We start from the raw sequence: 16,138 nt of genomic DNA on the forward strand, positions 1-16,138 counted from the left end.
GTGATTCAAATTTTCTACATGTGGATATGAATCCTATGAGTATGAAGCTAGATTGAAGGACTACAAACTTACAAAGAGCTGATTGATCATTGAACACACATCTCAAAGACTCAATCAAGAAGACAAAGGCACTAAAATTTTGTGGAGCCATGAATTGCAACTTAATTGCATAGAGACACTATGTTTTTGTGGGAATAATACATATGGCTTTATATCTCTGTTTTGGAAGGCTGGATCGAGTTCTGTCACACTTCTCCTAGTTTATAAATATGAAGCACTTCATATTATATCCAAGACGAAGAAGAATAAGGACTATTAAAGGATGAATTTATGAAAACAAAAGTTATAAGTGATCTCTGCCAACCCTTGCTTAAGTGGATAATAAGGCAGAAGTTTGCACTCAATATTCTTTGAGTTTGAGGTTTATACAAATCTCATGTGAGTCTGTGACACTATATGCGAAGTCCCTAAGCCTTAAGGCACTATGGACTGTATTGTATCATATCTGCTTCGAAGCCTGAAGGTATCCAAATTTGAAGTTTGTAGAAATACAAACCATATCAAGCCTCATCTCTGACATTCAAATTTAAAGAAAAAAAAGAACTAGTTTGAGCATGGAAGCCTGAAGCCTGAAGGTAATGATATCTCTTTGACAAATCAAAGCCTATTTGTGTTATACCAACCAATCAACACACGATAATAACACATCCAATGCAGGAGCATGAATTAAACACGCATTGACATGACTTCTCACCATAAGTAGACATTTTCAATGTATAACTATATTTTCATTTTTATGTGTTGATGGTTGTAGGTAAATGCCAAAGTGCATACCCTTGTGGTTGTAAGGCTGTAGGTAAACATTGTGTATTGCTGTTTTTGATTTGCACAGACCAAAGGGGATCACTGTAGCTAGTGATCCACACACATTCAAGCTTGTTCCCTATGCCAGTGATCCAATCTAAGGAGGTAATCAAGCTGTAGCATGTGGTTTACACAAAGGCAAAGCACAAGCAGAGGGACCCTATCTCACAGATGGCTGATGTCAAATGTTGGACAGAGTTGGGACTTGGCAAATGATATCTGGGTGCTGTCACTAATTGAAGACAAAGTCAATTCTGTGACTGCGTATAGTTTCCCAGTGCTTAACCGACGGTTGATGAGCGAAGGGAATGCTAATTTTCAGCAGAATAATGAGATTTTCATGATGGAATTCACATGAGAATAGATTCAAAGGTAGGGCCGTAGGCATCATCTCTGTGACAAATCAAAGGTAGGCATCCGGATTTATTGACAAACCAAACTATTGTAGCCAAAAAACTTAAAAAGTTCTAAGGTAGCTACCATGTGAATGATATTTCATATTTCTCCCTTTAGTTATAATTACAATAAAAAAATTAAAAATCTGACGGAATGAGAAAAATATTTTTCAAAGAAGGGTGGGGAAAGTCTTGGAAAGTGACCAAAAAAGCAGTCGCACAGTTCACCATGACGAGGGAAACCAACCAACAATTACTAAACAGTGCGAACTTCGAAGTATTATATTACTATGGAACAAGGCCGAGTTCCTCTATACGCAATAAGAATCAATTATCAAAGACTAATTACGTGCGTGCAGCATCGTGTACCTTGAGGGCCGAGGCTTGTTCGATGCCGGCAGGAACCAGTCGACTACTCCAGACAGTGAAACTCAGAAGCCTGTTAAAACTTAAAACTCTCAACGCTCACTGCTCAGCGGCCGCAATCACTCACAGGAATCAGAAGTTAGAAGTAGCTGTAGAACTCGTCGTTTAGGGTAGTAAGTATAATAGGTTAGGTAAGATATTAATAGGGTGAACCGTGAACGAATTTGGAAAGCCCGCCAATTGAATTTAGACCGTCGGCTCTTGTTATTAAATCCGTTCCCGGCGGCCACGAAAAACAGCTAAAAACGTATTGAATTTCCCCAGATACGCATTCGATTTTTCAAAAACGTATTTAAATTTATCTGATACGTATTCGATTTTGCAGATGCGTATTGGAAATTTCGAAATACGTCTTCAATTTCTCTGAAACGTATCAGGATTTTTAAAACGGGACGTGTTCTCCATAAAAACGCCTGAAAAACGGCAAAAATTTTTCTGATACGTTTCCAAATCTTAAAAAACGTTTTTCGGCCGTTTTTCCGGCGTTTCTGGGCGTCATACGTTTCTGATACGGAAAACGGCGTTTCTGCCTGCAAGGGTGCCGTTTCCGGTAACTTAGCTTTGAGGGTCACAACAAATAGGGAGACTGGACCTTCCAGGAGGAACTTTTCAGCTTCTACAGAACACAAATTATATGCAAAAATGATGCAAGGATTTCTGCATAAAATCAATACGGGTTAGTTGATAATTTTGATAGTGAAATTGAGCTATCTTCAAAGCCAAATTAGATGAACAATAAGAAATGACATAAACACTACAAAAAACTGATCCAAACCCTTTACGGCCACTCCAGAAAATGAAAACAAATTTTTAGTTAAATCTTATTCCGATTCAGGGGTAATTTTTAATTAAGTTTTTTTATGCTTCATCTTCTCTAGAATCAATTTAAACCCTCTTTCAAGTCATGCCTTTTTCATCAGAGAAGGAAAATATAAATGGAGCTCATAGCTTTGAGAGGAATAACTCAAAATTAGACAGAGATTAGACTCATGTTACCCCGGGAGGTGGGATTGGGTGGGGAAAGAAACATTCTGAAAGTTTGCCAATCCACAAGACTACTTTGAGCAAAATGCAAGCTTAATCAAAAGAATGAATTTAACAAACTCAAGCACAAAGAACCTCAGCTATAAATGTACGTAGGACAACAATTTATGAATATTTGATATCATATAGTCACATGCCCAAGTCATATCCAAGTTCTCCACAGCTATCTTCAGTTGGCATACTTGACAATTTTAGAATTTTAATAATACCAAGGTAATCATTTATCTATCACATTCTTCACATGGAAATATTTCTCTTGAGAATCCTTATCAAGGAGTGGAATCAAACATTGATGTTTCTCAAACTCTTGGCATTGCCACAGTTACTAGTTTCAGAATCTTGATATTGAAACCATCAAGCATGTTGAAAATGAGCATCTCCAGAATAACTCGAGCATGCATACAACATAGCACAATCTTATTTGACATTATAAAGAATGGAACAAAAGGAGAAGTCAAAAAACCTAGTACTGTAAGTTTAGTGGGAGAGCAATACCACTTAAATCCTTTTTCCATTGCCACCATTTATGATTTAATGGGTCAGTTTCTTTAACAGAGTCATTGGGCAATGGCGAACACTTGAAGACTGTGTGCCTTAAACACTATAACTTAAAATTAAAATGAAAATTTTAGATAATTTATTTTCTTTGATGATGGTATCTAATTGAGACAAAAATAACCAAAACATCTCTGAAATCCTTGAGTGAATCTCCTCTGCAACTCTCAATATCGGTGGAACCTTTGGGAGAAAAAAATCAAAAGGCGTACTCCATGGCATACATTTTCTCTTGGCCAATCAATTCATTGGCATATTGACATTTTCATTAATTTTTTTAAATTTCATGCAGGCCAATCAATTCCATGGTATATTGACATTTTCATTAGATTAAAAAAAAAAAAATCTCGGCCAATAAATTCCAAAGCATATTTTATGGTAGCATTAAAATAAATCCTATCCTATTTGATCAGAAAAATGCTTTGGGGATTTTCAGGATCGATTCAACTCCATGACATATTCCGTGATAGCATCAAAATAAAGCCAATTTTGTTTGACCTTTCAATTTGTCACCTATAAACTAGAAAAATACTTCCAGGCTCTGTTTATATTGTTTTGTTGCATGCAGCTTTTTATTGTGGACTATTGATGAAGGAGAATTGCCATTTAGTAGAAATAGAATGACTTTGCAATCTTAATCAGATTTATGTTGTTTATATGTGCACATGCATCTGCCCGTGCAAGTTTCAGTGAGCAAGAATAATCCTTACACCAAACATTATGATAATAGGGAAGGCCAATTCTTACTTCTTAGTGTTGCTTTTATTAGAAAACAAATCTTTCTGTGCCTGGTTTAAAATTTTAAAAAGTAAAATATGTCATAGGATCTGGATATCCTACTATTATTTTACATAGAAATACTCACACAAATTAACTTAAAGAAAAAACAGAGGCAGGCAAAGCAAGAAAACATACTCTCCAAGTCACTAATAAGTTGAGCATTAAGAAAACCCAAGTTACCACTTACCAGTAAGCCTAACATAAAATAGAGGAAAGCCAAGCAAGAAAACATACTCTTTAGGTCACTAATAAGTTGAGAATTAAGAAAAACTAAGTTACCAGTCACCAGTAAACCTAACATTCAGAGACTTAGAAAACAGCGTAGTTGCAGTTAGATGTTCTACATGTTTGCATAGTTGCAATAAAAAAGTACCATGACAAAAGAGCACATTATGCTATATGCATCCCTGCTGCAAGATTAAAAGCCATAAGGACTACAAAACCTGAATCTTCACTCAATTCACCAATGTTGAGCACATGTTGATGATGTGCTTGATACATCTGAAGCTTATTCTTTAATGAGAGTACACCGTACACTTAACTTTTGTTTTCCTACTTAATTGATATATTTAAGCTTCTTTCTAGTACCAGAGTTTACTCGTTTGTTTAAACTTTCTCAAAATATATTGAATATCTTATACAAATTTATTATGCAATACTCAATGAGTAACTTGTGCAGAGTTATTGTCATAATAAAAATGACCATTGATTTGTGTTTAGAACTTGCACTTGCTCAATCTCAGTGGTTCATTTTTGGAAATTACTAGGTGATTGGAGTATTGAATTCACAGCGTAGTGGAGCTCGCAGTAAGAGAAATCATCATAAAAATAGAGGTAGCAGGAAGTGGTTGCGAAAGAACATTTGTAGCATCTGTGCAACTGATTGAAGGTATGGCTTCCTGCAATATTTGTACTTCTGCCTTCTCTTTAATTTACTTTTGTGCATTTTCCTCATTGTCACTTTTTTTCTTGTGCGTTGTTGTGTGTGTTTTAGATTTTAAGATGAATATATCTCATGCTATCAATGTTTATACATTTATTTAGGTTAATTCACTAGATTTTAATTTGCTTTTGGTTAGCAATGGATAATATCGTTCAATGACAAGAAGAGATGGTAGGAAAATTGTAGTTCTAGTTTCCGTCGCCCTGCTTTTATTCTAGATGATTATGATGGCAAATATTGCCTCTCTATTGTAAATGGTATATGTTTTATTGTTGCATAAACAAATTCATACATTAATGTATCCTTATTTAATATTTCTGAATGATTTTTTTTTTCGGTGTCTGTTAAAATCCTGTAGCAAATGGGAAGTCACAGAATGGTTTTTAACCTACCTGTTACCACATGAATTGTCACCAAATAGTGCAAGACGTGCATTTGAAAACAATTCTATGGAACTTGGAAAATAAATCAGTATCACCTTAATTTATCTTCCCACCCTTCGGGATGGTCCAAGATCGCTACAGGGGCTTCCCTATATTCATCCAAGAACAGATCTATATTCATGGCCTACACATTATGTGTAATCACGTTGTTACAAAGTATTGCTTTAGGCGAATTAGAACCATCTCACTTAACTTGTATTTCTTGTCAACAACATCGTTTCTCTTCTTTATAGTTTGCTAAAGTACATGGCTTTTGTGATTTCCTCATCATCTTCCTTTCTTTAGGTTCCTTCATGCTTTCGTTGTATGTCATAAGCTATTGGTTCGACATATAGAAACTTATATGGCAACTTCATTGTTTTCTTTTGCAGAGTCTCCTTGCAAATACATGGGAGTAAGAATGTCAAGTTAGTTGCACGTTCTATTCCACTTTGCTCCTGCTTTTGTTTCATTGCAAATACAACTTCCCTATCCTGTTCCAAATTCCCCAATCTTGCAACAACAAGACAATTGCATTTAGCTAGCCAATTTCAACAAAAAAATTCACGAAATAACAATATAAACATGTCTGAAATAATTGATGTTGATAGTTACAAACCAAAAAAACAATGTGACAATGATGTGACTATTGATGATGTCTTGAACACCAACAACCTTTTTAGACTCGAAGCATTTTCATACAGTCTAGGTGATTGTCTTTTCAATGCAATTGAAGTCCTTTTGCATTTTCGATATACGTCCACTGAATTGCGAAATGGCACAATAGACCACTTCTTGATGTGCCTTGAACAAGGTCACATAGAAGCACTGGAATCATTCAATTACGAGCTAGCACCTGATATCTTGTATCAACTTCATGGAATTTGTGACATCGAAACATATTTGCGAAGAATGTGTCTTCCAGCTTCAAATGGTCCTATTGAGAATGAATGAGGACTATGGGGAGACACATTTTGCATACGTTGGCTAGCGAAATGGTTGAATTTATCAATAGGAATTTGGTCATTAACAAAAAAAAAAGGTATTTGCTATTCAATTCAAAAAAATGACAAATCCATTGCATATATTGTTCCATGATGAGAACCCCTTTAATGGGCACTATGAACCATTGTTATACAAAAAAATAGCTCAATCAATTGTAATATGCAATGAATACCTTTCTCCTCCTTGCAAAGATCTACAAACCTATTGGGAAATAATGAATGATAAAATGCAAGGCCATAGATTGCATAAAGCAACAAACACTATATCCATTTGTGGAGATAGCATGTTCTTTTCACTTTTTCATTTGATTGCACCTGACTTTGATGTAGAATCCTTAAGACTTTACATTGTGCAGTCATTTTGTAATTCGATCATGTGTAATGCAAACACTGCATTGCATTGTCTACAAAAATATCTATCAAAAGATGTCATAAAAACTCAAAAAAAAGTTGCAAATTGGCAAACATACCTTATCAATATGGCAATGCCATTTGAAAAAGGTGGAATAGAAGGTGGGCCGTTTTGTTTGCAATGGGTAGCAATATTATTCAAAGTAAACATACAGGAATGGTCCTCTGTAACTAGGAGCATTGTCAATTACTACCAATGCAACAACTTTTCAAGTCAAACATACAATATAGTGTCATTTGAAATAGATGCATTTCACACCCATTACGCAACTTTGTCAATAGATGGACATACCAATAGAAGCAATGTACATTGTCAAATTCTTCCAATAGAAACAACATCATTGCACACGCAACGTGGACATATGTCAAAAAATGCACATGTGCATGAAGACAAATTGCAATATGGTATTACGCCAATGACAAAAGATAGAAATAATAGGTCCAATGTTGTATATTAAACAACTATCACAATTATAGTCAAAAAAATATAAAAATTTATGCAAACAAAAGTCACAGAATAAACATAATTGCTTATCCAAGAAAAACCCTATAAAAATTTACCTAGCCAACATAGAGGACACACCTGAGCAAAAATGTCCAATATGTAAACAATTACAGTTTCACAAGAATATGAAGACGATTGGAAAAGACTTCGAACAAATATATGTAAATTTACCTAAAAAACATAGAAATATGCCCAAGAAAGTAATTTACAAGGTTTGCAAAACAGCACTTCGAAATGGAAAATTGCTACAATTTGTTGTACCTGAGAACATTAGGAAGAACAAACCATTTCCAATTGTAGCCACACTCTCATAACTTAAAGAACGTCTTGTAGCATTAAGAATTGCATTTGCATAAATAAGACAATGGGGCCACAAACGATCACAAATGGGTTTAACAGGATCGATCATCAATGTTCTTGTCCAAACAGACATTGTTCAAACTGCACTGCCACAATCTATGGAAAACACAACAACAGTTGTTGTTGCATTGAAAAGACGATTGGAATATAAAAATGCATTTCAAACAGGAAAATTTCGTGTGCATATTGTCATGACAGCATTGAAGGAACTATGTTCTCTTTTATCACTCCAAAAATTTCTCTGGAATTTATTAAAGAAAGAAATGTTCATACGTAACCACAAACCTACTTTGGGGATTAGGATCTAGCCTGCCTAATTCTTATAGAGGGCTCTCTCTTTATGATTTAACTTTGTTTTAGTTAATTGATCTTAGGCTATTTATTGTTGGACTTGGGTTTTGATTTGAATTTGGGTAGTGGGATCACTTACTTTGATGAATAGAGGGTTGCTTTTACCATTGGGCTATGGGGTCAAATGCTAGACAAACAGGACTGGATCAAGTTCTAAAAAACAGTGTCTACACGGCAAGATAGAGGAGTTACTATAGATCTCAAATGCTAGATAGTGAAATGGTTTCCAATTGGATGTAGGGATCAATTAAGGGTTCCTTAGACCGGATTATGAAGAGAAATGCAAGAGGTCAACCGGGATGGGAGAGAAATTAAGGGTTCTCAAACCCAGATATCAGAGGAAAACATAAAAATGATTAACTAAAACAAATTTTGAGTTAAATTTCCAGTTAATTCATTCAAACTTGGATAAAATTTAAGTTGATGAAACACATAAGAAAGTAACAAAATCAGACAAAGAAGATACTTCACTGCAATAGCTCATCTCATGAATCTTGTAATGCAATCTTTTTATTACTTGCTCCAGTTTGTTGACTTGAAAATTGGTACAATAACCCTTAGGTTTAAGATCAAAATAACTCTACAAATATATAGCAATCCACACTCAATACTTCTAATTATGAATTATTTATACAAAAATATTTTACAACATATCCCAAACTATCTTGGGAACTAATCTAGGAGAAAGAAAAATCTTCATGCAAGAAGATAGGGACAATTATTGAACTGATGCTTGTTGTCCTTGCTTATTAGGTTGTGTTGGCTTTAATCTTTGATATTTTGCCTTTTAATTTGCTTTGTTGTTTGGGATATTAAGCATTTTCTTGTAGATCTCATCTGCCTCTGTATACTTGGAAAAGGTAGGCTTATTGAAAAAAAAGTGGTTTACCTCATGCTGGAGGTAAAACAAATTCTCAAAATTTTGATACAATACTTTGCCAGTAGGTATACACTTCATGGATAAAGTATTCACCTGATCTTGTTATAGACATATTTGGGCACTGCAACCCCAATCACATATGTCGATACACCAAGGGCTCTTAAACCCCTAGAACTGTTGTTTCATACCCTAAAGGATCATGGTCAACTGATTACATCATTTCTCAGAAGTTCCACATGAAAAACCACTCAGAACTGGCCAAAACTGGACCATACAGGCTGCTCCATGTTTAGGGTGCGATGCATATTGGCTGATACACTGGCCAGGTGTGATGCATACTGAAAGAGATTTCTGTAGGGTGCGATGGGCGAGATTAGACAAATGGAAGAGGCAGTTTGCTAAGTGGAAACCCAGAGAATCTTCTAGAAATTTCACATATGACACTTGCCTCTCTGAATTCGCCCAAGGATGAGTAAGAGATCAATGAAATCTCCAAGTGGAACTAAGAACTATCAGTGAAATGACACTAATCAAAAACCCAGAAGCTAACTCACCCCTCTGCAAATATCTATAAATGGATCCCTCATCTGAGAGATCAAAAGGCTAGAATTTTGTAATTTGTAAGGAAGTGTTGCTGGTTTCTCTTTGAGAAGAAACATTGTATTGTTGGGTGATCTTGATTTTCATGAGGTGAAGAGGGCTTTCATGCTGGGAGGATGATGCTGGATCAGACAACTGGGTTGTAATCCTCTCTTCTATTTCTACTATCAATAAATTTCTTTGAATTTTCCTCCATATAATCGTGTATTTGTGAATCTTGTTATTTGTAGATGCAATTGTATGGTTGATGTATTTCTGATTCTGCATTGTTTATGATATCGTAGATCGAGATGCTTTGATGGTGTTTTGTTGCTTTGGCTCTGCAGGTATTCTCTAAAGTAGGACAAGTAGGAGAAGAGTGGCAAAGCTCTATCAAGGGAGAGAGGAAACAAGCAAGGAGCCAATCAGAAGATACAGGTTAGTCCTCTTTGCTTCTCTCTTATCTATCATAAATAAAGGAAATCTTGAATCGCTTTGAATTGTTTGTTTCTAAGATAGCTACCCATCTTAGTGGGAGCAGCAGATCTAAAAGACACTAGTTTTCCTGGAAACAAAATGGTGACTCCGCTGGGGAACAAATAGTTTGTTTGTTTGTTACTGTTGTTTTCTTTATAAACTACAGACAGAGCTTGAAGTTAAGCTAGCTAGCCTTCGAACTGCTTTTGCTATGCAACTGCAAAGTAGATCAATGATGCTTCAGTCAATCTCTGGGTTGGTTTATGAACTGAAAATCTAACTTGCAAACATCCTAAGTGCCCTTGTGGTAACTCAATAACCTCATAAGATCATACCCCTATACTTTGTTTTTACTGTCTATCATAGCTTAGCCTAAATCACTGAACTTAGCTGCAAATTTTGAGTGAAAACCAAGCTCAGTTTCGTTCCCTGGTCCATCACACTATCTGTAACTGGCAGCCTAGATGCATCGCACCTCCCGTGTGTTGTAGGTGAGATGCATCCCTGTTTCCCTTAAGGACAAGTGCGATGACTGAATGATATTGTTTCCTTCTCTGGAATTTGGTTTTTTCCTCCTTGTTTTCAGCTCTATTCAATAGTTTTGCTGCTTATGATCAATATACCATTGCTCAAGCCACCTTCCTTCACATTATTCAGCCTCTGTTGATAAGGATTTGTGAATGTTTTTTATGTATTTTTCATCATTTACAGTCATTCTTTGTCAAAAGTAGCTTAATCGAACTGTCATTTTTTATTCAGAAGTGTCGTAATTGTCATTGTGAGTCGAAAATAAGAGTGTCGTAAAGTCTTCCTCTTCTAGATAGTCAATTGTACTTTTGCCATTGTATTTGATTTGAATTGTCAATATTTGAAGTGTCAAAAGCAGTTTTCCTTTCAAAATTGAAAGTGTTGTCATAGTCTTCCTTTCCTTTTGAAAAGAAATTGTTGAAGTGTCGCTTTGAAGAAAATAGTTCAATTCTGTACTTAGTTTTCCTTTTGGCATTCTCACATTAAGGAAACCGAAAAACAAGTACATGCATGTTTATTTTCATTTACATTTCATGTAGAAAATGAGTTAGGGAAAGTGCATTTAGTGTGTGCTTTCTGCTCTCTGTTGAAAGAATTGTACTCTTCTTTCCTTAGTTGCTAGGATTTTCATTGCTAAAAGAAAACAAACGACTGTTTATCATTTTAGATTGCATATTTAGGAATTTTACATCTACATCACGCGGTGAACCTTGAAAGACAAACTTATAAAAAGATCAACTCTAAAATAAACCTCAATGAACATAAAAACACTTTGGAACCTAACGCACAACATCTAGAGGTCTAGCCTAGAGACATATTTCGGCGTCGTAAAACCTGGTAACTATCGTTTTCATCAAAGGTTGGGTGATTCCTCCTCTTTGATACGACAAGTGCCAGTACGGACTTGTGCTCCCCATACCATCGAGTATATATTGGGAGACCACAATAGGTTTATATCATTTATCCTTAGGAAGCCGTGTCTACCGCCCTATCGATCACAATGCACTGAACACATCATTCGAGAAGATTGACTGCCGTATGTAAAATCCTTGGTAATTTATCTTTAATTTACCACCAAGGTTTATATTGTAGTTTTGCGATTGGCTTGGTAATCCCTCTGTCTAGATTTCCAGAGTAGTCATTTTTGTTCCTTTTTGACAATGGTTGAACATGATTGATATTATAAACCTAGTAAGGGAATAATAAACCCAAGGGATTGATATTATAAACCCAAATGAATAATACTAAAACACCAAGGGATTATGAACCGAAGGGAATAATATTATAAACTCAAAATTCGTAAACCCAAATATAAATATTACAAAGACTAAAATAAACATTATTTATTTTTATGTTCAACCATGGTTGACCATGGTTGGCTATGATTGACAATGGTTGACTGAATTACTTGTCCCTCTAGACAGATTAGGTTTTTCAAGCATTCGTCCCTCTAGACAGATTAGGTTTTTCAATATTCATTCTTAGAGTGAGTAGAGCCCCATATTACAGAAAGTCCACCTATTGCAAAGAGTAACTCGTAATTTCAGATACCTAAAATTGACTAGGTTCTATTGCAAAATCCACTTTGTTTTATCTAATAAGTAACACCTACTCGTTAATACAAGTTACTAGATAATAAGTTTGTGGCATAACTCCATCTGTGCCGGATACCATTGGAAAAGTAACAGACATTTGCGTAGCACCAATGATCCCCATGTAATCTAAATTACTGGGGTCATCTACACGGGCATAATGTCATGTCAGAATGAAAAAGAGAGAAGTAAAAGTATCATATTCTGGATGAGTTTTATTCATAGTGATTGATATCCTTTGCAAGCGACACTCATCCTCTTTTTCAGTTCTAAAGCCACTTGTATGCAGAAGGTAATTCCAATCGAAAATTTCCACGATCTATGCAATTGTTACAACATCGATTGAGGGGGTTCCTTACGCCCGGACCTTAGAACATGCAATATTCTCTTATTTCTATTGGGATTTAGTCGACCAAATAGAGATAGAATAACTGCTGGTAGGAACAAAATCATTCTATCCCATTCCTTCTCGATACTCATCAAAATTGTATTGTTGTGTTAGAAGAAATCTAGCTATACTAGTCCAGTAGACTTCAAAGATACCCTTGGTATAACATTGACAGTCAAACAAGGATTGGAGAAGATATTAGTAGTTTTCCATTTCCTAATATCTATCTTTCATGGGATCAATTCTCCCTTGAGTGACTTTACAATAATATATGGAGCTGAGCATGTCTGGGAATACGAGAGAACACTCCTTTTCTGACATTATTACTAGTATTAGATACTGGGTTATCCAAAGCATTACCATACCTTCCCTATTCATTGTAGGTTGGTTATTTGTCAACACGAGTCTCGCTTATGATGTTTTCGGGAGCCCTTGGCCAAATGAGTATTTCACAGAATGTCGACAAGAGGTCCCATTAGTAACTGGCGGTTTCAATCCGCTAGAGAAACTCGATGAATTTACTAGATCTTCTTAGGAGGCATTAATGACTATAGATAAAACTTATCCAATTTTTACAGTTAGATGGTTAGTCGTTCACGGGCTAGCTGTCCCTATCATTGTTTTATTGGGATCAATATTGGCAATGCAAATCATCCAACGATAAAATCTATAATAAAGGAAGAGGAAGTATGTAGATATGACACAACTAAAACCGAATGAACAAAATGTTGAATTGAATCGTCCCAGTCTCTACTGGGGGTTGCTACTAATTTCTATACTTGTTGTTCCATTCTCCAATTATTTTTTCAATTAGGAAAAATGAGAATATTCTCACCCCATTCGAAGAGATCCAATACGCATAATATCTATGCTATGACTATTTATGTCTTGAGTATGACCACTTAAGAAAATGTGAAAGGGAGTAAGAGAAATGGCCGATACCACTGGAAGGATCCCTCTTTGGTTGATAGGTACGATAACTAGGATTATCACGATTGGTCTAATGGGTGTCCTTCTCTATGGTTCATATTCCGAATTAGAGTCATCCCTATAATAGTGGAAATGCACTTACTGTGGGAAATAGTATACATGCGAAAGTGAAAAATCGATAAGGCCTTACCCTTCAAAGAAGGGTAAGGCCTTATCGAAATCTCTTTTTGAGATTATTTCTATATTAATATGAATTAGAAGAGAGGATTCATACAAATAAAATGACTCTGTCATTTACTTCATTCAATGCCTTTTAGTCAAGTGATGAGTGAATCTATTCTTCCGTTATATGATCCAAAAAGAATAAAATAAATAAATAAATTGGATCGATCCAATTTCAATCTCTGTCAAAGGAACAACATAAAAAATGGAGAATATTAAGTACTAAATATTTTCTCATTTCTATGATGGGAGATTATGCGAAGTTTTTGTAAAAACCTGAACTATGAGAATCTAAATGTGCATATAGAATCTTTTCTTCTCTTATTTTGGATTACAAAATAAAAGAGGAGGAAAAACACCTTTTATTCATTTTCTCTCATTAGGAATGAACCCTATCAAAAGTTTTATGTTTTTTTTTTTTGAGTGATATTGCCTCTTACTTGTTTGCTCTTCCTTCTTTACAAATTTTCAGTATAACGTACAAAATAATCTTAGTTTACGAAGGAATTGATGAATAGGACAGGATCAGAAACCCAATTAGTTCCTTGAATAATGAAATAGGATAAAGAATGGGATCAAAGAAAATAGGAATCTTCTCCAATATTTCTTAGTTATTCTCCTCATCTCTCCTCCCTGCGATCTATCTCTATTTTCTAGATTGTTTGGACAAGGAAAGGAGGGAATGACATGTATATAGTACACAATATAACATATGGGGATCGTTCAATAAGTTGATATGTTCCAGTGCTTATGGAGTCACTCCCTATTTCAAATTTATTCCAATTTAGATATATCTACATGAACATTTTCTCAAGAATATATAAGGGAAAAGAAGGATAAAAGGCTCCAAAGGGGTATTCATTTTTGAATCAATAAGTAAACTTCATGCTCAAAAATCTATGCACCTAAAGATTCATCCCGGCCAATTGAACTTTCTCAAATTGTTTTTTCTTAAGGACCAAAAATATATGTGCTAGAATGACAGATGCTAAGAATAATAAAAGACCTTTAACACGTAATGGATTTTGAAGTATTATCTTTGCATCTCCTTGACCAAATCCACTGCATTAGGGTTATTTGTTAATGGCTAATTGACCTTGATCAATTCGCCTTCAGAAATAAGAAGCTCCGGTCCTCGAGGTACAATGTCAACCACTTGCCCATCATCAGATGTATTATCGATAGTTATCTCATATCCACCCTTTTCTTTACGTAAAATTTTTCTCATTCTTCCTGTTGTTGAAGCACTATAGACCGTATTGTTGCTCTTACTCCCGTCGGGATAAATTTGTCCTCTTCCTCTATTACCACCCACATATATAGGATATTTCAGAAAGTGAGCTTCTTTATTAGTAGCAGGATCTGGTGAAAGGATGGGGAACACAAGTTCACTATATTTTTTAGCAGGAATAGGACCTATTACAATAATGCTTTTTTTATTGGGACGATAGTTTTGAAAATAAATATTACCCATATTTTGTCTAATCTCGGGGGAAATACGATCCAGAGGAGCTAATTCAAAGACCTCGGGTAAAATTCGAACAACTCCTACATTTAAAGCCCATTTCTTGCCATTAGCAAGAACTTGTTTCATTTGCGTACCATAGGGGATCTTAACAACTGCTTCCAATATGGTATTGTGAAGAACGGATTGTGGAACCTGAATATCCACGGGTTTTTTTGCCAAGTGACAATTGGCACATACAATACGCATCATAAGAACTTAATTTTTGTATTAAAGGGTTAAAAATAGGAATTTGTCAAATTAAACAAGTTCCAAGCCATGGACTCATGGGGGAGGGGAACTCTAGCTTTAATATAATGTCATAAGTGTAATTTTTTTGATAATTCATCGATTCAAGTCCCAATTACCATCTTTTGGTGAGTTGTAGCTCACTTCTTGAAGCCATGAAAGGACACATAAAAATTTTGTGTTGGGAAAACAAAAATCAAGATAAGTAATAGAATTACGTGTTTGAAGCTCCTATACATGTATTTTATTAAGGATAATGTGACCAAGATATCCACAAGCTCCCAATCTAGAGTTTTAAAACATTGACCTTAAAGTGAAAAAAATGCATTGTCTCTTACTAATCAAAACCATAGTTCTAGTAATCATAAAATATTTTTTTTTGTCATAGAGTCATGGGAGGGGTGTGAATAGGTGTAATCCTATGACACTAGTCCAAAAAAATTGAAGATTAATCCATCAGAGTCCTAGTTTTTGTTTTATGATAAGTTGCAACTTAATTTCAAAAGTTTTTAGGTACACATGGAAACTTTGTACTAGGGGTATAGAAACCAAAAAAATAAAAAATAAAATAAAATTTTAGGTACACATGGCAACTTTGTACTAGGGGTATAGAAACCAAAAAAAAAAAAAAAATAGTGCCATAATTTACTATAGGCGAATTTAGATAAGGCTCATGCTAACATGTTATCCAAAATCTCTTGTTCCATATTTTTCAAAATTAGACCTTTA

This window comes from Pinus tabuliformis, chromosome 5_1 (genome assembly GCF_031772625.1).
Source record: "Pinus tabuliformis cultivar Carrire ecotype Pingquan chromosome 5_1, CPIR1, whole genome shotgun sequence".
NCBI lineage: Eukaryota > Viridiplantae > Streptophyta > Pinopsida > Pinales > Pinaceae > Pinus > Pinus tabuliformis.